Below are 26414 nucleotides of genomic sequence, written 5' to 3' on the forward strand. Positions count from 1 at the left end.
TCGTCCTGTGTCATCTGTCAGAATGATTGAGCACCAAAGACTGCTGGGCTTTCACTTCATTTGTCTGCCCCTGGTGCTGGCACTGCAGAGTGGCTTCAAAGACAGTGCAGGTGCTTTTGTGGAGAGGTTCAGCCTGAGAAGGTCTGGCTTGGCGCCCTTCCTCACTGGTCTTCCAGTTGGTCTTTGCAGCAATTTTGTAACCTTGGCTCATGAAGCTTAGGATGTTTCTGTGTTGCTGTAAAGTTTGTTTTTGTGAGGTGCAAAGACCACACACTCCAGATAGCCTTGAGAAATTTGGAGAGAAGAAGAGGATTATTAGATGCTTTACCAGATATTACGCCCAACCCAAGGAGATTTCTGTTATTGGGATTTGCAATTAGATTTCTTCCCCTTTGCACTGGCAAAGTTTGCAGTAACTTTAATTGAATCTATCACTGATTATAGAGGCACTTCTTTCCAGGTCACCCTGAACTAGCTTTCAACCAAGGAAAATCTTAGTATCCAGTTTAGGATGACGTATTTATTGATATTTCAGATGCTAAGATTTTAAATTATTTATGAAAATGCGTCAGGTAAATCTGTGAACAGTCACATGTTCTAGGAAATCAGTTCAAATGTGGTAGATTTACTCTTTGCTGAAATATATCAGTCCTGTTCCTGGTGTTTCGACATTTAACACTGGAATCTCCACTCCCATATCAAGGTTTGTCTCCTCTGCGGGGAAACCACAGGGATGGATGACCTGAGTCGATCTTGCACTTTAGTCTCTAAAACTGTGCAATACGAAGAACTCAGAAAACATTTCAAGTCTTTCATTTTCTTATTGCAAACTGACTTCAATTATTACATTTAAAAACAGTTTAATGAAAGAAAAATTATATTAAAGAAAGAGTAGCCTATCTCCTACGTAGTCACTGGAGTATGTGTGTGTGTGTGTGTGTGTGTGTGTGTGTGTGTGTGTGTGTGTGTGATACATATGATTATAAATGTAAAAACTGAATGTCTTTCCAAAATGTTCATGTATTTTGGCTTTATTTGTGTCTAAATTTACAGAATTATGGTTTATGAAAAAAGATAACATCAGTTTTCAAATCCAGAGTAATATCATGAATGTTTCTAAGAAGGCTAATATAAGTTTTTAGGTATTTTAGTTTTATTTTCTTTTTCTTCCCCACCATAGTTAATCTACTGGCCATGTAATTCCAGGAAGGTGTTATTATGGTACACTGGAGCAATCTATTCTTTTACGATAGAAGCGCAGCATTGATTTTTTTCCTGCATGGCTTTTTTTTTCTATTTATTCCAGTTTCTGTCTCTTCTAAGGCAGGAATGCCAAATGAGGGACATAAGCAGAATGAAGGAGGGGCTTGGTTTCCTTGCTTAGAAAATGTATCCTATCAGTTCAATTTGTAAGATTTTTTAAAAAACACTAATAGCTATTTAGGTAAAGTAGTATGTTGATCATATCCTGGTTGCAGTTTAGAAATCTTTGGCCATGAAATATGTTTGTTTTTGATGTTTTGTCTTCTACCAAGATAGTGGCACACAACAGTGTAAATCAACTGTACTCTAATATAAAATAAAAATTAAACATTAAAAAACAGAATTAAGGGGGCTTCCCTGGTGGCGCAGTGGTGGAGAATCTGCCTGCCAATGCAGGGGACACGGGTTCGAGCCCTGGTCTGGGAAGATCCCACATGCTGCGGAGCAACTGGGCCCGTGAGCCACAACTACTGAGCCTGCTTGTCTGGAGCCTGTGCTCCGCAACGAGAGGCCGCGATGGTGAGAGGCCCACACACCGCGATGAAGAGTGGCCCCCGCTTGCCACAACTAGAGAAAGTGCTCGCACAGAAACGAAGACCCAACACAGCCAAAAAAAAAAAAAATACGGGAGTCCATGTATTTTCTGCGGGGCTCTCCAACCAAAGAAGCTACTGTAATAGGGAAGAACAAATCTGATTCCATATTAGATCTGTTCCTTTAAAAAGAGAAAATAAAAACAGAATTAAGAAACAAATGTAAGGACATTTTAAATTGGAAAAAATGGTAGTGGCTGTAAGTATAATTTATGAATTTTGGATTCATGAAATTGATTATCTCCTTGCCGATATCTGGCTGGATGACAAGTCAGGTGATAGTTCTGAGTCTCTGTCTCCCCCACTAAGAAGAGGGTGATCATTCATCCCTCCTAGAGCTGCTGTATCAGGCGCGGTGGTGCCCCTGACGTTCAGCCACAAGGTCTCACCTTCCCTGTGAGTTCTCTTTCCTACTCTCATTTCTTTCATTGTTATTCCTGGGCTTCAGCTGCTTCTCTGAGTCCAAGCTTATTACAAATGACTGTATACTAATGGAATGTTATTTACACAGTAAAGGACAGCTTTGTGAAAAGTATAACAATTTGAATTTCCTGAGCACTACAGCAGCCAATAAAAAAAGAGTTGGTTTCAATTTCAGGTATGAACGGGATAAAAAGACTTGAGAAACTTTTCTTGTGCCACCATTTTTAAACTGAAGTTTCATGAAAAGGTTTCCCGTATTTCACCCGTGATATTCATACGTCCTTGTCTTTGATTAAACCTCCACGCCTTTATTTAAATCTCAATAAGAGACGGTCAGTTCAGACAGTTAAAGACCCTCATTGAGAGCCATTTGTTTTTTCTGTGAAACTCTGTTCTTAAAGTTCCAAATGTTGATATCTCTTCACAATTCTGATTTCAGTTCTTTTGCTTAAATATGTAGAAGTGGGCTTGCTGGGTCGTGTGGTAGTTTTATTTTTAATTGTTTGAGGAACCTCCACGATGTTTCCAGTAGCGGCTGCATCATTTTGCATTCCCATCCAAAGCATGCAAGGGTTCCAATTTCTCCACATCCAGAAGAATTGAAATCAGGATCTTGAAAAGCACTCCGCACTCCCATGTTCATTGCAGCACTATTCACAATAGCCGGGATGCGGAAACAACCTAAATGTCTATCTACAGATGAATGGATAAAGAAAATGCAGTAGAGACGTACAATGGAATACCACTCAGGCTTTAAAAAAGAAGGAAATTCTACCTTATGTGGCAACATCAACGAACCTCGAGGACATTAAGTGAAATTGGTGCTAGAAGTGAAATTAGCCGGTCACAGAAAGGCAAATACCATGTGAGTCCACTTACAGGAGGTATCTGAAATAGTCAGATACATAGTTTCAAAGAGCGCAAGTGTGGCTGCCAGAGACTGCATGGAGAGGGAAATGGGGAAATCAAGTTTTATCTGAGCGAGATGAGCACGTTCTAGAGGTATCCTCTACAACATTGTGCCTTCTGTCAACAACACGGTACTGAACCCTGAAATATTTAAGAAGGTGGATCTCATGTTAAATGTTTGTCATGTTTACCATGACAAAATAAAATAATAAAAAGTAAAGTTAAAGAAAAGTAAGTTCCAGATGTTGGAGTCTTGGGGGCCCATGGAGCCTTGGGTTGTTTGGGGAGCTGATTGACGCGTACAGAGGGAGGGCCTGGATCTTTTGCAGTCAGTTAATTGTGTGACTCCAAGGCCCACCCACTATCCTCGGGGCCCCTGTCTTCCTCCGCGAAGTGCAGGGCAAAGCCAGCTAGAGTCCAAGTTCCCTGGCCCTGAAATGACTGATTCTGTTGTGATCCTGGTACCCCTTCTCTGGACCCTGGTGGCACACGTGTCCTTCCCTGGTGGCGGAGGTCTCTGATGAGTTTGGAATGAGGTACATCAGGATCCTTAATGGACAGACATTTTCTCCCACTTACAAGTGAGCTTGTCTAGAACCTGCAGGAGTGCTGGGTTCCTCCGGTCCCCGCTGCTCCTCCCCAGCTCTCCACAGCATCCCTTCACTCCTGTGGCCTCCCAGAGCGAGTAGGCAGGTGAGAGAGGAAAAGCCACCCCCCAGCTCTGCCTCTGAGTCGGCAGGACACTTGGGGCCCTGTTTCACATCTCCAGGCTGCATCCTCGAATGCAAACACCTGGCTGTCTCGGAGGATACACAGAATGTACGAGATACATGTCTATATATCCTACTCAGTGACAAAGTAACATAGGCAAACAGAAATAGAAATTGTCACCATCATTATTGGCATCAAGTCACAGTCTCCAGGAAAATGTTTCTATTCTTGAATAATATACCATTAACAAGTCACATTTTATGTTTTTCTATTTAAAGTTACTTTTATATTAATATTTGTGTAATTTATAGTGTGTATTTATAGAGATATATAAATTTACATTAAATTTAAATTATTTTATGTTACCTATATTTGGCATATGTGTTTCGCTTTTAACCTCTTTTGATAATACCTGGTAACCATGATGATGATTGTCAGATCAAGTCTTGTAAATCCTAGCTTACTGCATAGTGTCACATGGATTACTGAAATGAGGTTATCATTAGACAAACTCGGGTTGTTATCCAGGCACGTTATGATAGGCTGGACTCCTGTGTCATATAACAAAGTGCTCACAGTAACCCTGGATGGCAATAGAAATAAGGAGAAATGGCGTTCTTTATTGAGTACTTGCTGAGAGCTGGGTGCGATCTATCTGCTCTCATTCTGTTACAACTCTGTAAGTGTGACTACAGAGTGCTTATGGATGAAGGAGAGTGAGACAGCCCAGGGTAAAGTGCCCGAGGGCACTGAGCCTGCCCCTAGAAGGGTGGGCCTCAGGGAGAAGTGGCACCATTCTGCTCACTCTTTCCCTTCTACCTGCGAGAAGATGGGCTGAGAGAGAGGGTCAGGGTCTGTTCCAGGTCCCACTGCTGGGATTCAAGCCTAGACCACAGCAGTGACTTAGAAGTTTGAGGTTATAATTATTTTGACGTAAAATTATTAGATCATTTTAGAATAGCCACTTGGGGCTTAATTACCTTTGGCATATTTTTGTTTAATTTTTAACCTTTTCAGTCATATACGATAGCCATGATGATAATTGTTATATCAAGTCTTACAAATCCCAACTTACTGCTTGATATCAAATGAAATATTGAAACTATAACCAAGCACACTGGAGTTACTATTTAGGTGTGTTATGATAGACAGAAATTCTGTGTTCCATGATCAAATAATTAACTTTTATGGAGCACCTGCGGCCGGGTACTGTACTAAGAGTGATCAAAATAGGTTATGTTTATTTTCCCTGTGCCCCTGTTAGGCAGTTTTTATTATTTTCTCCACTTGGAGATGGGAAAACTCAACTTGAGAAAGATTAATGAACTTAGCCAGTACCCAGTTGCTAGTGGGTGACTAGGCCAGCATTTGAGAACTGGTTCTTTGGGCACAAATAGAATTTAAATACACAACTACATTTGCATAATATTTTTGATTAATGTTAAGTAATAAATGATAAGGTTTAATTTTCTTTACTCTTATTAAGTACAAAGTGTATCTTAAAAGAAAGAGGAGGGTTTTTCTTTTTTTTCCATAACGCTCCTCTTCTTCATTAGCACCCTTGATGTCCATAATATTGCAATAATATCCTTTCTGCCAACCATGAAAATTCCGTTAATAGATTCCCATGATCATGGAAATTAATTGAACTCACAGCCCAAATCTTAACTATATGTTTTGTTTGAAAATTACAACACAAGAAAGGAAGAAAGACAAAATGGTACGGTGCATAAATAGAATAGCTTCTCAAATTAATGTAACTCGGAATTCCCTCGAAGGTTTAGCAGATGCGTGAAAGAATAAAGCTAAAGACTGTCACATACAGCAAAGATCATTCAAAAGCAGAAACAGACTGACTCCTGCCAGCACTATATTTATTACTGAAGTATCACTCACGGCGTAAAACAGTTGACACAAGCTGTGATTTCACATATCAGCAGGGAGCGTGTAGGAGAGATATCTGTATCCCAGACACAAAGGAGCTGGACCACAGAAGCCCCTGAAAGGTCGAGAATAAAGACATTAAAATCAATACATGCTGTCAAAGGGATTCCATGAAGGTTAATCAGAGTTGATATGACACACTAACACTTGTTTGGGTCAAGTAATGGCACCATGGGTACATTTAGAAGCAAGTAAAACCTGGCAGTTGGAAGTTTAAATAGGTTGTAATGTATGAAAATAATGACAGTATTACAAAGATAACTTGTTTTTGTGTAGCACAGTGGAGTTCGCAAAATATTTTGAGAAATGTCATCTCATGTGTTCCTGGTTTTCCAAATAAGAAAATCTGGGCCCAGAGAAAATAGTTTATGGACGCGAAACCCTGAGGTTGTCAGAGCAAGACCCTGGGTCCAGGTCTTCTGCCCCTAAGGAGCTGAAAGGTCCAGGATGCTGTGGCCTCCTCAGAAGATGCTAGAACAAGAGCTGATTAACTGACAGGAGGTAATGTCCCCACCCACAAAGCTGGGTCCGTTCAAAAAGGAGTTATTAGAAGGCTCATTTCCTTTTCTCCTAAATGATAGTTATCTTTACTGCCCCATCTTTCTTTCCTTTTTTAGTACTAAATTACCTTCAAGAGAATAATAACCTCCTTGCAATGGCACCTGCTTCTCTTCAGATGGGATAGCTGGCACCTCCTTTCTGCATAAAATATAGAGGAAACCTTAGCTGGGAGAGACTGAAGTTTTTAAACCTGAACAAGTAGTTTTTGAGTTGGCTGCTTGATGGTATGGGTGGTTGGTTTCCTTTGCACTCCGGTTTGGTGTTTCCTCACTTTTAAAGGTGGTTTTCTAGAGATCCACAGTCCTGCCGTGGAGGACGGGAACATTTCTACGAGGAGGTACATAGCGCCTTTTCTCTTTGTCCCATTACGTTTGTTTGCTTTTGTTAAGTTTGTACAAGGTAAACCCAGCTTATGCTAGATTGAGGTACTTGAGCATTGCCAGTTGACATTAAGCTGTATGTGTTAGTTAAAGGGTTATTATTTCACTTTGGACCAAAATCCATTTCTGCATGTTTATTTGCTGCCCCAGCAATACCTTGAAAGCTCGGTCACAGACGCTGACCTCTCGCCTGGCCTTCTTGTATGGGCTTCTCACTGAGCTGTCTGGAAGCTCTAGTTACTTTAATGAGCCAGTGGCCCTTCTGGGTTAGATACAGTTAGCTTTATCCATTGTTTATGAAAATACCATTTCGTAATTCTAAAAAGGCTATTTTCTGAAGTACAATTTAATAAATAAAATTAAGTAAAACTTAAATAGTTGAGTCTTAATCAGTGGAAACAGTGAAACGTTTTTATAGATAAAAATAATATTTTTCATCACTATCACTCTTCCACTGCACTGTGCTTATAAAATGCATTCACGTGTATTTCCACATATTCTTCTGCAAGGGGAACGATCGCTCTCCCTAGCTAAAACTGGCTGGATGTTACACCTTCCAAAGCATGGGAATGCAAAATTGGCTTTCCTTTGTTATGTGAGATCTCAGTGAAGAGCTTGCAAAGACGAAAGATTGTCAGTGTAAAGATGCCACATGTTGTTAAAAGAGGCTTGAGTACTTTGAAAAAGTTAATATCAGTACGCAAAAGCAAGGAGGAGTACTGGAGAGCTGAAGAAGTGTAGGCATTCTGAAATTTAGACCTGGAAGTTTGGTCATCAAGTTCAAGAATGATGTATGATGCAGATGGAGAGAAGAGAAAATGATGGATTGTAGGAGTTAATCCATCAAAAGTCTGCCTCTAGAGCACAAAAATTATTCTACAAGCTCTGGTAATTATAGTTGGTGTGGAGATCTGGAGCATTTCACAAAAATGTTTTATTTATAATGTTGGAAGTGTCTGTTGCCCAGATTTCTTTGCAAAGAATCAGGTTTGTTTCTGCCTATAACAATTCAAATACAGTGATTGCAAAGTCAGTTGAAAAGAGTTTTCATGAATAGAGGTCTTCTGTTGTAAAAGTGACTTAAGTGAGACAGACAGACACGTACACACACAAACACACACACAAATTCTTCCTTTACAGTTTACCAACAAATTCCACGATAAAGGTTTTCCAGTACCTGATATTAAAATACCTAAAATGTACTTATGGAAACACAGTAACAGAATTCTCAGCCATAACAATTTCCACTAAATGACCATGAGCTTAAAAATCTTTTGTAGGCCTACTCAAATACACAGTACACACAGAAGAAACTGATTTTCTAATGGCATAAATAAATACTCAGCTATAGGAAACCCAGGCCTCTTTTAAATGATGCCAGATTTTTACCTGCTACAAAATGAGTAATTAAATGTGGCTTTCTAAATTTAAAGCCTTAGTAGAAGTTCCTATAAAAACAATTAGGGAATAGTCTTTTCCAAATGCATCTTCAGTCTTTGTAGGCCTGTTGACACTCTGGGCTAATTGTGGATTATCCACAGAGAACACTCCCGGGGTAATTTAGTCGATTTGATGTCTCTGTCAATTTGGACACTTATTTTTGGTCAATTTCTGTAGCTCACCTTGTCTCCTTCGGGTTGCGCCGGGCACTTGCCACAGCAATTAAAGAGAACATTCTCTTGGAGTCTGAAAAGGCTTTGCTTGTTCATAGTTTCTAAAAAGTAATTTATTCATCCTGTCAAGTTGGCCTTTATATGATGTGCTGTGTCGCCGTCCTTCTCATCTGGAGTTGAGGACTTCCTGTCCTCCATGTGCAGTTTGTAGCATCAAGGATGCACTATAGCACTTGGGTATTTCCCTCCACACCCCAATTTTAAAAAATCATATTTCAGTCCGGCACTTCACTGCACAGGCTGGGGCCATGTTTCCAGGATATATTTTCATATCTTACAGTATCTTGAGCCATGGCTGCATGAGAACATTCTGTCCATCCAGCCATCCCACTCTGAGACCTGTGGTTCTACTTGAGACTAACTCTGCTCAACCAGCCGATGGGAAAGATGGAGGGAAGCCGGGGTCTGATCTCCTGTAGGTTCTATGTTATAGAAGCCAACATACTGACTCAGCTGACTCATTTCTAAAATCCCCTCTAAAAGCAAGGAAATAAACAAGAAAACAAAAGCCTGGGGAGACATCCCTCTGATCAGCAAAGCCTTTTGTCATTTACTTAATTGATTGCGCCTCTTGTGCTGACTCAGGTTTGCAAGACCTGCATACATCACAGTCTTAATAGATGTTTGCATGCACTCATACTAATGTAGGTAGAATCTGAGCATCTTAGTTTTTTACTCATTTTCATGCCATTATTATTGAATAACTATTAAGCTTCTGCCGTATAACAGGCTCTGGGGATACCACAGTGAGTAAGGGACTCATGGTTCCTGCTTAAAACTTGGGAAGGATTCTTCACTTGTGAAGCTTAACCTGAACTGGTCCATGCACAAGTCTGTTCATTAGTTTGTTTTGGTTTGTGGGTGCTGTCGTTCAAAATATTATTTAGTGCAAATTTTGATTTAGCAAGAGTGAGGTGTGTTGTAGAAAGAGTTCACATGTGTGCTATTGCAGCCAGAGAGTTTGAAAATAAGTTTTGATCGTTATACTTGTTATACTTGTCACTTGGTTTTATTCATGGCCTACAGTTGTTCCTTTTGGAGGAAGTAGCGTAAGTGTTTCATTATATCAACAATATGTTTTAATTGGTGTTTTGCTTAAGATTTGCATTTCCTATTTTTTATTATTTCATCTGAGTGCCTCCAATGGAATTACTGAACATGTATAATTTCAGTTGTTAAAACAACGCACATACATAATAATTTTCAAAGCAACTTGTAATTAAGTAAAGAAGGAAGTAACAGATGTTGGAACGTGAAAAAAAATGGTTTAAAGCCCTGAGTAATTTTCACAGATGCCATGGTTTCTTTCTTCCCAAGTGTTATCCCTTTATTAATCCTCAAATTTTCTAAGAATAAAAGCCTAGCTCAGCACTCATCTCTGTGAATACAAGAAAGAATAAAGAAGCTACTGCCCCACTTAGATTTTTTTCTAAGTAGAAATACAAGGTTCCATTTAGAAGCCTTCAACATTTGTCAGAATAATTAAAAAGCTGAATTATTTTGCTCTGTGATCTAAGGATGTGCTATAACAACAGACATTCTTAGAACAGTTGTCTGTTCATTTCACTCCACGGTGTGTTTTTTTCAAGATCTGTTTGACATGCAGAATCTCATGAGGTTCTGGTTTGAAAGAAATAGTTGCAATAGAGGCTCTTGAAGATGGAGTTGGCCCGTACCATGTCACATTCTTGCATTATTATATAAGCCAAGCTGCGTGAGAAAGTTACATCCTACACACTACTATTTGGGATCTTGCTTCTATCATGATGTGAAAGGTTTTCCACATCTGTTCCAGTCTATCCTAGTCCCATGAAATCGCCCAGTTTACAACTATTGAAAAGCAGTCTTTCAAGGAACTCGAGTGTCATCATGTGGGAAAAAGAAATGGCAGTGGCTGTAAGAAATAAGCTGTGGAATCTACCTTATAAAATTATTCAGACTCCACAGAAGCACATGAGGAATCGCCTCTCAAAAGGGAGAGAGACAAAAATAGCAGGGGCAAACAGATGGAATCCAGACCTCAGGAGGAGCTCTCTGATGTTCGCCGAGCAGTTTTCCTTAGGAAGCTTACGTAATTGATTTCCTTCTCTTATCTTCTTGCCGCTGCTAATAGCTTTTAGGGATAAGCCTTGACATCTGAAAGTGAAGGGTGGAAAGGAACTCTGCCTGTTACATGAGTCCTGTTTGATAATTGATTCCCCTAAAGCTTGGTGTGATCTCATATATAATTGTTAATTTCTAGACAGTTTCACATATGGAAGAAAAGAACATTCTCAATGACTTCAGTTACTGATTCATGTCTTCCATTCTACCCTCTGTAGAATTTTCAGATCTTTTCATCTATGAGTAGTCAGCCAAAAATGTTGACTATTTACTGTGTGTAAAGAACTGTACGAGGTCCTATGGAAGATGAAGGGATGCAGATGCATACAAGAAAACTCTGAACCAAGGGAGAAAAATATAAATCTAATGGCCAGAATATAAGGAAGAAGCCAGGAATGCCAATGGAACCATTAAGAGAAAACAGTGAGTCCAGAGGAGGGAGAGGTTACCTCTGGCTGGCTGGGTCAAGGGTCCCAAAGGTGTGGCTAGGATTTGGCCAAGTTGAGATGGGAATGGGAGCTTCTCTGTGAACGAAACATGAACGAAGGCTGTGAATCAAAGGGCATGGGGAATACACTGCGATCCGTAAGTAGTGTCATTTGCGTGGTTGAGGATGCATAAAGGAATATGGCAAGACGCAGACAGGGAAAGTAAGCTGTTTCATTCCTGAAAGGTCTTGGGTATCAAACTAAAGGGCATAGATAGCCATTTGACTCTTACTTACTTGCTACTGCAGTTACATAATTGGTGCTAGGATAACTTTCTTGTGTTAATATTTCCACAATATAAACCCATCAGTGATTTCAAGCAGGTAAGCCACATCATGTTTTCAATTATTTTTCCTTACAGCAAAAAAAAAAAAAAAAAAATCGTCTAGATTTTACTATCTAAAAGCAGCCATCTAATTGTAAATACATACCTGACGTTAGGCATGCAAATCCATGTGGGTGTGTAGATGTATAGACCTTATTCTGAAATTTGCTACTTTCCCAAAATCGTTATTTCAACTTTAATAGGTGCTTCTAAACCTAAAAAAACATAAATTAAGGTCAGTGTTGCCCCCAAATATGTCATAGAAACTTGAGTTTAGTCCTATTTCAAAGGGGAAAGTTCCATAACATTAATATGAGATAAATTAATTTGTTTTTAAACTTATTGATACCAAAAAGAAGATATTTGAGATTTTTTTTTTGCCGTACGTGGGCCTCTCACTGTTGTGGCCTCTTCCGCCGCGGAGCACAGGCTCCGGACGCGCAGGCTCAGCGGCCATGGCTCACGGGCCCAGCCGCTCCGCAGCATGTGGGATCTTCCCGGACCGGGGCACGAACCCGTGTCCCCTGCATCGGCAGGCAGACTCTCAACCACTGCGCCACCAGGGAATCCCATTATTTGAGATTTTTAAAGTCAAGGACAATATCTATTTTATTTGCGATTATATCCTCAATACCTAGCAGAGTGTAAGAAAATGAATAAATGAAACTAGTTATTCAATTTATGTACTAATTTTTTTAAAAGATGATGGCAATTTGGCAAAATGTTAGCGACATCTTTTCAAACGAAGTGATCATTCTTGTGCATTATATTGTTTTTGTCTACTCTTTGGTTCTTTCTTACAGTTTCTTATAAAGGAACATATTTTGTGGTTATTCTTTCACAGAGACTCTTCATACCCCAATGGAGCTGCCTTTCGTTCATATTTAATTTTTCTTTCCATGATATTAGCTTAGGAACATTTCACTTCTTGTTCATATTCTTAAACTATTTCGAATTCTTCCTAATTAGTTTTACAAGGCTGCTCCAAACGAATCAAATTTAGCACTGAAAGCCAATATGCCTGCAGTAATAGTGTATGAAGTTCATTAAAATTGGTTTTGATATTAGATTATACTTGGCAGTGACCTTCCAAGACCTTATCACATCCCCATAGGCAAGACTTGAGTACATATAACTATTACAGAGCACCCAATTAGAAAAGGAAATCTGAATTTAATATTTTAAAGTTGCACGGATTCCAATATTTGAGCTCTCCTTTGTAAATAAGAAATTAAATGTAATGGCCCTGAGCCCTTTGCAGACCATCATCCTGCATGCTAGTCAAATGTTGTATTATTTCCTTTGGTGCACTTCATGCTCCCAGTCAATGTTGAGTCGAGCTCTATTCCCTCGACAAGTTAGTCTTGAACAGCTATGTGTATGAGCCACGGCCTGGATGTAGGCTGGGTGGAATATGAATCTGGGTAAGCTGCTATTCTTGACCTCAAGGAGCTCTCAGCCTGGGACGAGAAATACTAACAACCCCATAGCACCAACTCCTGGTAGACAGTGGCATATTGAATATAAGCTACAGGTGTCCAGAGGATGCAAGGAGTCAAGTTTGCAATTTTAAGCCCCCTGTACACAGGATGGGTTTCCCTGGACAAGCCCCACCTCACTATTTTAGGAGAAGTCAATTGGGTGTTTTAGGGGTTACTGAGAGTTAGGAAGACGAGTGCTCAATGGGACTTCGAATACAAATGGTGTCCCCATTAGTTTGCTCCCACAGGAGGGGCTGGCACTAGAATTGGCTGAGGCCCTGGCGTTTCCCTGAGGGTGCACGTTGGGGTGCCTTGCCTCCGGTACCCCCCATGTATCCACTGAGGGACTCCCCCTGTTTACCCTGCGGAATAGAGATCTGCCTGAGCACCTCCAGTGCATTTGTTATGTTCTCCATGCGCTGCGGATCTCATTGAAGCAGACGGGTCCTTTAGCCTGCACAGCCAGTAAACTGGAAACGTAAATACTTCTGGTCCATTGGGGCTGATTCTAGGTTCTGTAAACCCCAATTCCTGGGGCTGTTAAGGAGGTTTCATTCCACGTGGGTGCCTTTGTGAGGATTTGGCAGCCTTTTCCTTGGGTGCATATATCTTAAATGACCTTCTCAGGGCCTCTCCCGCTCTCTCTTGCTTGTCATCCTTGGTGCTCATAGATCATATTATTCTTAGATGTGACCCAGGAGTCACAGCCTAATGAAAGGAATCTGGCCAAAGGAAATCCAATTCCATCCTGATACAAATTGTCAATTTTTAAAATTCTGACTCTTCACTTCTATCTTTTACTGGGATGTTGGCAAAAATATATATATAATCAATAGAAGTTGTAACTTTTTTCCCAGTACTCATTGTTCCTTGGCCTTTAGCAGAACTTAAAATTTCCCTTTTGTTGCTTTTAGACTAATATTTGTGTAGGGGAGGCCTCTGAGTAGGTGTGGCTATGAGTTTACTACACATTTATCGGGTTTTGCCACATTTGTTTGAAAGGCATCTTAATTAACTTTCAGCATATGTACTCAAGTTAAAAAAGATAAGGGTCTAGTGTTATAAAAGACATGTCTGGGAATTCCGTGGTGGTCCAGTGGTTAAGACTCTGCACTTCCACTGAAGGCAGCACGGGTTCGATCCCTGATCAGGGAACTAAGATCCTGCATGCTGCGAGACGTGGCCAAAAAATAAAAAAAGGGTTTACAATCTGACACTTTGCAAACATTCTATTTATGTCTCAGTGGAAGACAGAACTTTGCTTGGCACAGTTTTAAATTGTCAATCATGTCCTTGTAACTGGACCAGGGTGAAATCATTGGTGAGCCGGAATTTCGAGAAAGCTGGGTGATGCTTTTTCTGTGGTCCTCTCCACTAGAGAGGGGAGATTCCCCAGGGGGTTGGGGATACTTTGCAGAGAACACTGTGAGATTCCAAGCCACCAACTGCAGATGTCCTGTTTCTGTGGCTCAGCCCTGCATCCTCAGCACCTTCTCGGTAGCTGGCACAAACTAGCTGCTCAATGAATTGTGTGAAAGGCCCTGGAAAAATTCAAATGAAGGGAGAACTGTCACAAATTTAAACCAGGAGCAGAGATCAAGCATTCTCTCCAGAGGTCCCCAAACACTCATCATATTTGCAAGAAGCGTCAGGTCTTCATCATTTTAAGTTGTATTTGTATCTCTCTCCCTCACTTAAACATTTGTGTCCCTTTTCTCGTGGCCACCTCTTTGAGTAGGGGAAAGGCATTAAAAATCAGAGCTAGTGGTGCCAGTTCATAGAGATGGTGGCAGGGATTCTGAGCAGTAGGCAGAAAGGGACAATTTGTTTAAAAGTGAGAGAATCCTGTAGCAAGTTCTCCCAAGATAAGATATCCAGTGGTTGAGTTGCTTGGTAAATGACATTGACCTCGAGGGCTAGAAATGGATGAGCCCCAGAAGCACTGCTAACCTGTAAAGTGCCTTTGTGTGAAGTAGTACATATTTCCCCTTCTGAGGGTCACAACGGCATAGGCTCAGGTCTTGGCAGGCAGCCAGCATGTTCTTAGGCTCCTTCCTCTGAGGACAGACAGCCCTCTGCCAAAACTCATGGCTTAGGAAAAGATGCAGGCTGAATTTCAGCTCTCACATGCCCCTTTGCCAGGATCTTCTTTTCTGCAGTGTACATATTGTGCAACCTTGTACAACCTTAATTCATCAGACTTTATGTACAAATATAAATTTTACATATATAAACATTTACATTGCACTTACATGTTCATATTCATAGTGTGACATTTACAATGAGCAAATGGAGAATTTATAAATAATATATTTTATATTAATAAGATTAAGAAGAAAGAATGTCAGAGTCATTCCAATAGATGCAGAACAAATGTTTGATAAAATTCAACACTCATTCATAACAGTTTTTTAAAAAGTCAACAAACAAAGCATAGATGGGAGCTTTTTTTTTTTTTGCAGTTCGCAGGCCTCTCACTGTTGTGGCCTCTCCCGTTGCGGAGCATAGGCTCCGGACGCGCAGGCTCAGCGGCCATGGCTCACGGGCCTAGCCGCTCCGCGGCATGTGGGATCTTCCCGGACCGGGGCACGAGCCCGCGTCCCCTGCATCGGCAGGCGGACTCTCAACCACTGCGGACAAAACCACTGTACAAAGGTTTTGCTGTCCAGCCTTGTGGCACAGACTCCAAGGCCTCACAAGTTCTGCCTGTTCTCTTTGCTGTGTGCTCCAATCAGCTTAATGATCCATTGTCCAGAATATCACATAGATGGAGGGAGAAAGAGGACCGCGAGAAGCGGGGGCATAATACAGCAGAGCTGTGGCCGAAAACTCAGGTCACGGCAAAAAAAATTCAAGCAAACGTGAGAAATGTGTTTAGGCTCTGGAAAACAGCAACAGCAACAAACCGGATGCATTAATAGTATTGTCAGTAATAAATAAATTTAATTACATCCCCAAGACATCAATAAACTGTTAAATTAAGTTCTGGAAGAGAAGTTTATAAATCTTAGAAATAAATCCATCAAGAGCGGTCTTAGACAAATGATTGTGTTATGATGTCACTTCATTTAGACAGAATATTTATTCTTATGATAGTTTATTTGAGAAACATCATTCACTTTTGTGATAGTCTATTTGAAAACGATATTAGGAAAGTCGTTATATATTTATATTACCGCATTGAGATTGTGACTCTACCAAGAAAGAGCAACACCTTTATCCTCAGGTTGAAACGAGTCTCCTTTGCTGGGAGAGTGGGGCTCTCTTGTGAACGTAGCTCCCAGCTTTGAGAGGAAAGCCAGTAGAATAAGGATGATCTGGAGACACAACCCAGGCCTTGGAATGACCCTTGGCCATCAGTTGTGACCACAGTCCTGAGCAGGTTACTGTCGCACTTTCCTCTTTTCATCAGGCCTGCTGCTGGGACCCTGTGCATACATTCTGAACATTTATAAAATTGGAGCATAACGAATTTTAACTTTATTAAGAAAAAATATGGACACATAGCCAACTCTTTTGACAACTTATATTTTAACCTGTTAGTTTTTTTATTTTATGTAGTCAAAACTTGAAACTTAAAGTGGATAAGATTGCACTGGGGTTTTCATTTGTTTTGTATTAGCAGTGACATCGTACTATGAAGGCATGGATAATTTAGCCAGAATTTGTTGCTCAAGGCAACTAAGCTGTTGGGTGCGTCCAACCTCTGATGCTGTGGCTGGGGAGTAATACACCCCTTGGTATAAAACTGGTCGGTCTGTCAGACACAGAACCCCAGGCCGAGTGGCCCATGGCATTGGCCACAGTGTCAATTACTGTGTCCTCATGTGATTTAAGATCAAGTCCCCCCTGCATCTTAATTCCCATAACACAGTTGGTGTGGGACTTAATGGCACTTTCACGTGTCTACCTTGAACTTCCCCTGTTCATTTTCACCACTAACGTCTAAGATCCCCTGAGGATGTAGCTTAGCATCTTGCACGAGGTATAGATGCTCCAATGGTGATGACTGGAATAAGGATTAATGGATGAGTGGATGGATAACATGATACTTCTATTTTCATGACTGTGTTGTTCATTGAAAACGTCATTTGTACAATATTACTTTGACTTTTAATTTAAAAAATATAATTGTTTAAATTTAAATACATAGGACATTACCCATAATTTCTGTCAGGAAAGATTCATGAGGTAATAGAAACCTAGTTAATCTGAATTATAAGAAGAAAGTCATTTACACAACTTTATTTGAGGAACATAATTTCCCAAGGTAAATTGGCCAAAAGAAGAGCAAAAAGAGGGTTCCTTGTGCTTTAAATTCTAAGCAAAGATGTTGATAAAACATACGTGTTTTTCATTTCCCAGATCCATTAAATGATGGGATCCCAGCTTAGACAGCCAAAAGAATACCCAAGAGTTCTGAACATTTCCATACTGGTGAAAGGAAATGACAGAAGAACTTTGACCTTAGCAGTGAGTGTCCCAAATGCATCATTCGTGCTGTAGGAATTTTAGATTAAATAAATGTTCCTACTACTATCTTTTAGGACACGAACCCTTAACTAATATTTAAGGAATGTGAACTGATAGAAAGTCAGCTTCATGTAAACTCAGTTAAGAACAAATTTTGAAGATAATTTTCTACTGGATGATCACATTCCCAAGCGAGTGAAATGATGTACATGGAAACTTGGATGCAAGTTAAGTTTAAACCTTTTTTGCCAGTTAGGTAAATCCATTCCTTTGTTGGTAACCTTGCTGGGATCATTAGGGGTTTTTGTGACCATCCGCATTTTCTTGGACAGAGGGTGATTTCTCAAGATGGCTAGTGACCAACTTTGCAGAACCCCTAATATTTTCACGTTCTGCAACCCATCTTCATTTCCAGGCTTCTGTGCAGACCAAAGATGCCCCATGTGCCAGGATCCCTGCTAATCACTGTGAACACCTTATCTTGTTAACACTCCCCGAAAATTATGATGTGTTTCTTTTTATTTATTTATTTATTTATTTTTGGTTGTTTTGGGTCTTTGTTGCTGCACGTGGGCTTTGTCTAGTTGCGGTGAGCAGGGGCTACCCATTGTTGCGGTGCGCGGGCTTCTCACTGCGGTGGCTTCTCTTGTTGTGGAGCACGGGCTCTAGGCACATGGGCTTCAGTAGTTGTGGTACATGGGCTCAGTAGTTGTGGCTTGTGGGCCCTAGAGCACAGGCTCAGTAGTTGTGGCACACAGGCTTAGTTGCTCCGCGGCATGTGGGATCTTCTCGGACCAGGGCTCGAGCCCGTGTCCCCTGCGTTGGCAGGCGGATTCCTAACCACTGAGCCACCAGGGAAGTCCCAATGATGTTTCTTTATGTGCCCATTTTTCAGATGAGAAAGCTGAGGCCCTAGGTTAAGGTTAAGACCTGGTGGCCTCCCCTGGTTATCACACAAGGCAATGAACTTGGAAATGAGCAAAGAGTTTCACAATCAGAACTGCTTAGCCCACTTATAGATAGACTGGAAGTCATTGGAGGAGCAAGACAAATGAAGTGCCAGCTCCCTATACATCATACACTTTCTGGAAAGCCGCCCACCCACAGGCTTGAAGGAGAGGGATATTCTAGATGGCTTTCCTGATTAGAACATGGAGTCAAGTGGGCTAAGGATCTTATGAACGTAGGACTGCATCCTCAGTCTGTTAAATCCTGTTAGGTTTGGCAGAAGAGGGATGACTTCCATACAACTTCAGAACTCTGGGGATATACCCCTACTTTCAGTTTGAATCAATAAAGTTGATTGTAGAATCAGTGCTCCGATGAGAAAACTGCTCTCACCTTTTGAGAACTTGTTTGATTCCCGGTAGCATCCTCTCTGACAGCATTTGCTAAGGTGCCCTCTATTCCACTCTGGTTCCCTGAGAAGCTCTAAGAAAAGGGCTCCAAGATCAGCTCTGAGCACGCCCGTTGATGAAACCCGTTTAACTCTGTTGAACCCAGAGCTTCTCAGTCCCTCCTGACAACAGATGCTTTTGTCTCTGTAGCGCCATGAGCACCCCATGAAGATACACTTTAGGAAAAGCTCTTCCATAGAAGGAACAGAACACCATCTTAAATTCTGTTTGTGCCCTTAAACAAAAGACATTTACCCAACATTATTTCACTCAAACACAGTGACCTGAAGTTCGGAGACTGAGGTCCTCGTGTTCTTCTGGCTGTAGGGAGGAGGATGTTGTCAGTGGCTGCCCCCAGGTCCTAGCCATGTGGTCCCCTCACAATGTGGCAGCCAATATTTTCAAAGCCAGCAGGAGAATCTGTCTTTTGTCCACTACAAGGAGATCTTAGATTAGGAGGAACCTCACTATGCCATCATTTTCATAGAACCCACCCACACTCACAGGAAAGGGATTACATAAGATGTGATACGCAGGTGGTGGGGCTCTTGGGGGCGTGTGAGAATTCTGCCTACCAGAGTCTGCGAGTGGGTGCTTACTGTCAGGGCACCCTTAAGATCATAGCTGTGCCATAATCAAGGAATCATGGTGGAGGTGACTAATGACAAATAGACCAGCTGCTCCCAAGGCTCCAAGTAGGACTACTCAACCCTCCATGCCTGAAGAAAGGCAGAAGAAAACTGATGTCTTTAGGAACTTTGTCAGCTGAGTAAGCAAATGGAAAAAGACATTACAATTCTGTTTTGGCCTATGTTCCTTTAGCTACACATGCAGAATAAAGAAAAAATAAAAGCATCCAAATTATCTAAAAGAGGAAAATGGTATTTAATTACTTTGCAGTCAATGGTCAGGTAAAAACAAGTTGTATATATTTATCAGCACCATCTGACTCACATTTATTTATTTATTTTATGTTATTTTATTTTTTTGGCGGTACATGGACCTCTCACTGTCGTGGCCTCTCCCGTTGCAGAGCACAGGCTCCGGACGTGCAGGCTCAGTGGCCATGGCTCATGGGCCCAGCCGCTCCGCGGCATGTGGGATCTTCCTAGACCAGGGCACGAACCCATGTCCCCTGCATCGGCAGGCAGACTCTCAACCGCTGTGCCACCGGGGAAGCCCTCACATTTATTTTTAATACATTTCTCAAAAGTTCAAAACAAATTATTTTAGAAATTAATTTATATATAAAATAAATGTTTACTTATCAAACCACAGACTAATAAACAGGTGTTGGTAAAATACCAGTGGTTGCCTAGGCTGCTAAGTAACAGCTTTTAATACATTTAATTTTTTTAATTAGGGTTTGCCCAAGCCATGAGTATGGTTTTAGCCTGTATCTTCATGACTGAATTTTCCATAACCACTCCATTAATCTAATTTGATTTTGCATCTTCTTGCCAAGAAATTAAGCCACTTTAGCCCACACAAATATGGCTATAACCATAGCATCCAAATCCTATGATGATAGGGAGTATTTTTTCTTTCTTTTCTTAAGCCATGTTTTTCTACAGTTGTATATGTACAGTGAGGTGGTGAGACACACACCCACCCACCCACACACACACACACACACACACACACACGATCATTTTCTAGTAAGAAAGCAAGTGACTATTGTTTTTTTGTACTTAAAAGAATCCAGGGCAACTGCCCCCATGTATTAGTGTAAAAGCAATGCCCCATGAGTTGTCCTTTCAAAGCCTCAATCTTAAATAACACGTCAGTTTGGTTTGTGTTATTTACTCTTGTTCTTCCAAAATTCCTCATAAGAACTCTTAAAATAGGTCCAAATATTCTGAAGCAAGTATATTACAGTTAAGCATTTTTTTTCTTTAAAAATAGAGGAATGGAAATAAAGGGTGGACTTTTATGCTCAAAGTCACCCATTTCAATGGTTAGTTTGGGAAGGAAAAGCATTTTTCCCAATGGTAGGCTTTCACTCCTAACTAAAAGTAGTTTCTCCTCTTGTTGCAAGGTATTTGCCAGAAAAAAAAGATATCTGAATTCTTGATGTTCGCCCTCAGGGACTAAGAATTTAAGGGCATGATAGTGAGAGAATAAACCAAATAAGTGGATCTTCTCCTTTGAGATGTAAGTTTATAGAGTGCCCACAAATCACAGCCTCTATAATAAAAAAAGATTACCAGCGACAGCACTGATTTTCTTATTCTCTTGGGATTTCTACAGTGTTATAAAAAGGAATGCCTAAAAGTATGTGTAAGGAGGAGAGCCAGCTCCGTTTTTATAGATATGCACACGCATATAATCTAACACACGCAGGCGCACATCTTTTTTTAATATGAAACCAGAGGAGTATTCTGCTGCTTTTTCTGCACTTAGAAGAACGCAGGTTGACTGCCTGTTGAAAGTATTGATAAATGTACCCATTTGAAAGCCCTTGAGATGTTCGTCTCAATCCTCTCCCCCTTTGGAGCCAGGGGTGTTGCCAGTCACCCAAATGAGGAAGGAAGTTGCATCAGCCCCAGGCTTTACCCTCAAAACGCTTTTGCAGGATTTGGAGACCCTTAGGCAAACGAGTGATACAGCAAAGATGTATGAACGTGGCCAAAGAGAGGACTGTGGCTACCCAGAGGAGGTCTGCTGAAATGCAAGCAGTTACTGCAATAGAACAGTGGGATTTTCTACTTAAAAATATTCACTCTTTTTGTTCCAATATTGCTTTCACATTTTAAAGAGTATTTCTATTTTATTTCATTGGGCCTTTAATGACTAATAATAGTAATGGAAATAAAACAAGAACATTCTTTAAAATCTCTAAATCAGCATCCCCTCTTTAAAGTAGCTAGCGTAGACTGTCATGTAGCCTTTGGATATCAAATCGTTTTACCTTCTATGAACCAGATTCAAGTGCATGCACTGAATATCTATTTGGGGTTGGCTGACTAAATTAAAAGCAAGATTCTGGATTCCAAAATGTGTTTGTTAAGTACTTTGAGATCATCTTGTATAACCCTTCATTTGGTGTTTGTTGCAGTGTGTTCTGCTATGGGCTAAATGCTTGTGTCCCCCAAAAATCCATGTGTTGAAAACCTAATGCCTAAGGTGATGGTAGTAGGGGGTGGGGCCTTTGGGAGGTGATTACATCATGAGAGTGGAGCCCCCATGAGTGGGATTGGTGTCCTTATGAAAGAGGCCCTAGAGAGCCAGCTAGCCCCTTTCATCATGTGAGGATAAAAAGAGACATCTGTGACCCGGAAGAGGACCCTCACCCAACCATGCTGACACCCTGATCTTGGACTTCTAGCCTCCAGAATGGTGGGACATAAATAAATTGTTTATAAACCACCCAGTCTGTGCTATTTTGTTATAGCAGCCTGAACGGATTAAGACATGTTCAAAAGATTTGCCAAGGATTATACAGTAAGTTAGAAGGTGGCCTTGGGGCTGAGTGCTACTTCCACCAAGCCATCCTGTGACTCACAAACATCTCCAAACCCCATGGAAGCTAATTTTAACTCCTTCATGTTCAAAGACCTGTATCAGCATGAAAATGCACTGAAGCTAAAGAAACCGATTGTAAGAGGAGTAAGATTATCAAAGAATGCAGTTGATGCACGTGTATACGTAGGCTAAACAGGCAGTTGCTACACTGGCTGATTGTATGATAGAAAATAACATTTTCTATCATACAATGTAGGACGTGGGATGACAGGTAAAATTGGCTTGACCGTGCACATTTTGTGTTTGTGAAACATTTATCTACAAATACTTAGTAGTTACGTTCGGTCTCAAATATTCCAGCATGAACGCCATAAAATAACTGTAATCTTAGTTTGTGTGCAGGTACGTGCAAACACAGCTGTTTTGAATATCACTTCTAAATTAGCAAAATAACCACCATTTTTTAGAAAGAGAATTGTCTTTCAGTGACCACATAGCTTTTAATATTTTATTGAGTATGATTGGTATACCATATACTGCACCTGTTTAACATTTGATACATTTTAACAGATATGTACATCCATGCAACCATCAACACAAGAGAACGAAATGTGTTCATCAACTCAAAAGTTTCCTTGTTTCCTTTCATAACCCCTCCTTCATATACCTCCCTGCCTTCCCTAGTCTCAGGTAACCACTCATCTTTTTGATTCTACATAGTTTTCACTTTTCATGATTTTATGTGAATGGAATCATACACTGTCATTCCATTTTTGGGAGCTTCTTTCACGTAGCACAATTCTTTACAGATTCTTCTATGTTGAATATAACAACAGTTCATTTCTTTTTATTATTGAGTAGTCTCTTATTTGGATATTATTTGCTTAGATATTTACCTGCTGATGGGTATATGCATTCTTTCCAGTTTTTGGCTATTGCAAATAAAGCTGTTGTGAACATTCATGTACAGGTATTTGTATGGACATATCCTTTCTTTGCTCTTGGGTAAATATCTAGCAGGGAAATGTCTAGGTCATATGGTAAGTGTATGTTTAAGCTTTTAGCCAAGTGTCAAATAGTTCTCAAAGCAATTGTGTCATTTTACATTCCTCCTAGCAGGATATGAGAGTTCCTTTTGCTCTGCAAGCTCACCGGCATTTGATACGGTCAGGTTCGAGGTTTCTTTTGTTCTGTTTCATGTTAGCCATTCTAATAAGTGTGTGGTGGTTTCTTGTGGTTTTAATTTACTTTTATTCTTTTTTGATTTTATTTTATTGTTTTTTATACAGCAGGTTCTTATTAGTTATCCATTTTATACATATTAGTGTATATATGTCAATCCCAATCTCCCAATTCATCGCACCACCACCACCACCCCGCCCCACTTTCCCCCCTTGGTGTCCATACATTTGTTACCTATATCTGTGTTAATTTACCTTTATTCTTAAAAACAAAACAAAAACAAAAAACAAAAAAACAACGATGTTGAGTACCTTTACATATGCTTTTTTGCCATCTGTATATCTTCTTTGGTGAAATGTCTCTCCATAACGCTTGACAATGCTTATACTGTTTTTCTTCTTTTATTGTTGAGTTTTAAGTTTTTAAGTGTATAATGGGTATGAGCCTTTTATCAGATAACCGATTTGCAAATATTCTCTCCCATGTGTGTCTAGTCTTTCATTCTCTTAACAGTCAGTGTCTCTCAAAAGTAGAGGTTTCTGATTTTGATTAACACAACTTATTTTTACCTCTCTTATGACTGATGCTTTTGGCATTGTATCTAGGAAATCTTTGCTTAACCTAAGGTCACAGAAATATTCTCCCAGGTTTTATTCTATACGTTTTATGCTTTTAGATATTGTTCTATGATCCATTTGAGTTTATTATCATGGATAGAGCAAGTTATTGATCAAAGTTCAGGTTTTCACATATGGATATCAAATTGTTCCAGCACCATTTGATGAAAAGACTGCTTTTACCACTAAATTGCCTTTGCACCTTTTTTGAAAAATCAATAAGCCATATGCATGTGGGTCTATTTCTGGGCTTTTCATTCCACTCCTTTGCTCAATCTTTCAATCTTAATGCCACAGCATTTTGATTATTGTAACTTTATAATGAGTCTTGAAGTCAGGTTGTGTAAGTCCTCCAACAAGGTCCTTTCTTTGCAAAATGCTTTTGCTATTCTATTGATAGATACTTTGTATTTTTGTGTGAATTTTAGAATTAGCTTGTCAAATTTTATTTTTTTAAAGAGGCCTTCTGGAATTGTGACTAAGATTGCATTGATTCTATAGATCATTTAGAAGATTAAGTTTTCTTTAAGTGTACAAATCATGCACATATTTTATGAGACTTATTCCTAAGTATTTCATATTTTTGATAGCACTGTAAATGGCATTCTTTTAATTTATGATTCCTCATTGCTAGTACATAGAAACAGACTTAATCTTTTATATTGATCTTATATTCTTCAGCTTTAAGAAAAGCATACAGGCTTTAACCTTTAAGATGTTGTTGTATGTTTTTAATAAATGTCCTTTGTCAGATTTAGGAAATTTATTTCTATCCTAGTTGATTGAGAGTTTCTATAAGGAGTGGCTTTGGGCATCTTATCAAATGACGTTTCTGTATCTATTGAGATGTCCATATGGGTTTACTTTTTAGACTGTTAATAAGGTGAATTTCCTTGATCCAATGTTAAATGTTAATGAACCTTGCACCCTTGACATACTCCCTACATAATTATGAGCTATTAACCTTTTAAAATAGTTTGGAGTTTTGCTTTTTAAAGTCCTGTTAAGCACTTTTGTGTCTAAGTTAATGGGGAATATTCACATGTAGTTTTCTTTCCTTCTTATGTCTGTGTCTGGTTTTTTATACCAGATTAAAGTCGACCTCATAGAATGTTGTGTATAGTTGATTTTATTTCTTCCTTATATCTTCCATGTTTCTACTTAACAGGTTGTCTTTCTTCTAGCTCCTTGAACATATGCAATACAGTTATAATAACAGTTTTACATATTCTTAACTACAAATTGTGTCATCTATGGCTTTCCTGTGCCAATTTCAATTGACTGATTTTTCTCCTCAGTGTAAGTTGTGTTTTTTTGGCAGCTTCTTTGCATACCTGGTAATTTTAGATTAGATGTAAGACACTGTGACCTTTTCCTTGTTGTACGTTGGACACTTTTATATTCCCCAAATTATGCAAGAGCTGTCCTTTGGGACAAGATCAAGTTATGTGAAACTAGGTTTGATCTGTTTGGTTTTTGCTTGTAAGCTTTGTTAGTTGAGATGAGAGCAGAGTTTAGTCTGGGGTGATTTTTCCGCACGGTGGAGACAAGACCCTTCCTGGTACCCTAACTGATGCGAGGAGAATTATGAAGCCTTTCAGTCTAGCTCTTAGGAGCAAGCAGTATCCCCAGCCCTATGTGAGTGACGTGCACTGTCCCCTCTGATCTTTTCAGGTGGGTCTTTCCCCACCCATGTGTAGTCTCTTCATACACATACATTCACGGGTTTCTACTCAGCTGAATACCTAACGGGGGAGCTGTGCATAACTGGAGTTTCTTCTTTGTGCAGCCCTCTCCTGCTGAGAACCCTGGCCCCTTTGGCTTCCTTTACCTCCCAGTTCTGTCTCCCCAGTCACTAGTCTGTGCCTGGGTCTCTTCTTCCTCCACCATAACCTGGAAACCTTCTCCAGGTTGTAGGCTGGGTCAATTGTGGAGCTCACCTCATGGTTCCGAAACTTGGTGATCACTGCCCTTCGTTGCCTAACGTCCGATGTCTTACAAACTATTGTTTTATGTATTTTAAAGTTATTCTTGGTGAAAGAGTTCATCCCATTTGTGTTACCCCATCTTGGTTGGAAGCAGAAGTCATTCCGTGGCATTATAATTTTGAATGCGCTGTCTCCCTTTTCTTTCTCTTTCTTGCTGGGACCATGCAACTAATTTCCAGGATTTCCTGTCAATCTGTGCTCTGCTTCCTCAAGCTCCTGGGATCAGAGATCTACCTCTCTACATATGCTTCAATACCTTGGCCCTTCGCAAGCACATTACTCTCTTGTTCCTCTGGTGCAGAATGGCTTTCTGTTTCAGAGTGTAACAACTTAGTTACTGAAAGAGAATTTGATAAGTACATATGGAAACCATACGTATTCCATACGAGAATATATTTAGTTCACATATTCAGCTATTGATGAAAACACTTTAAGGGT

General features: G+C 40.1%; 1 protein-coding gene across 3 annotated transcripts in view; it reads left to right on the forward strand.

Moving 5' to 3' along the window:
* The window catches only part of SEMA5A (semaphorin 5A), a 477269-nt gene that overhangs the window by 419566 nt on the left and 31289 nt on the right, over window positions 1-26414 (forward strand). The window lies entirely within an intron of this gene.

The sequence above is a fragment of the Phocoena sinus genome, chromosome 3, assembly GCF_008692025.1.
Source record: "Phocoena sinus isolate mPhoSin1 chromosome 3, mPhoSin1.pri, whole genome shotgun sequence".
Classification (NCBI taxonomy): Eukaryota; Metazoa; Chordata; class Mammalia; order Artiodactyla; family Phocoenidae; genus Phocoena; species Phocoena sinus.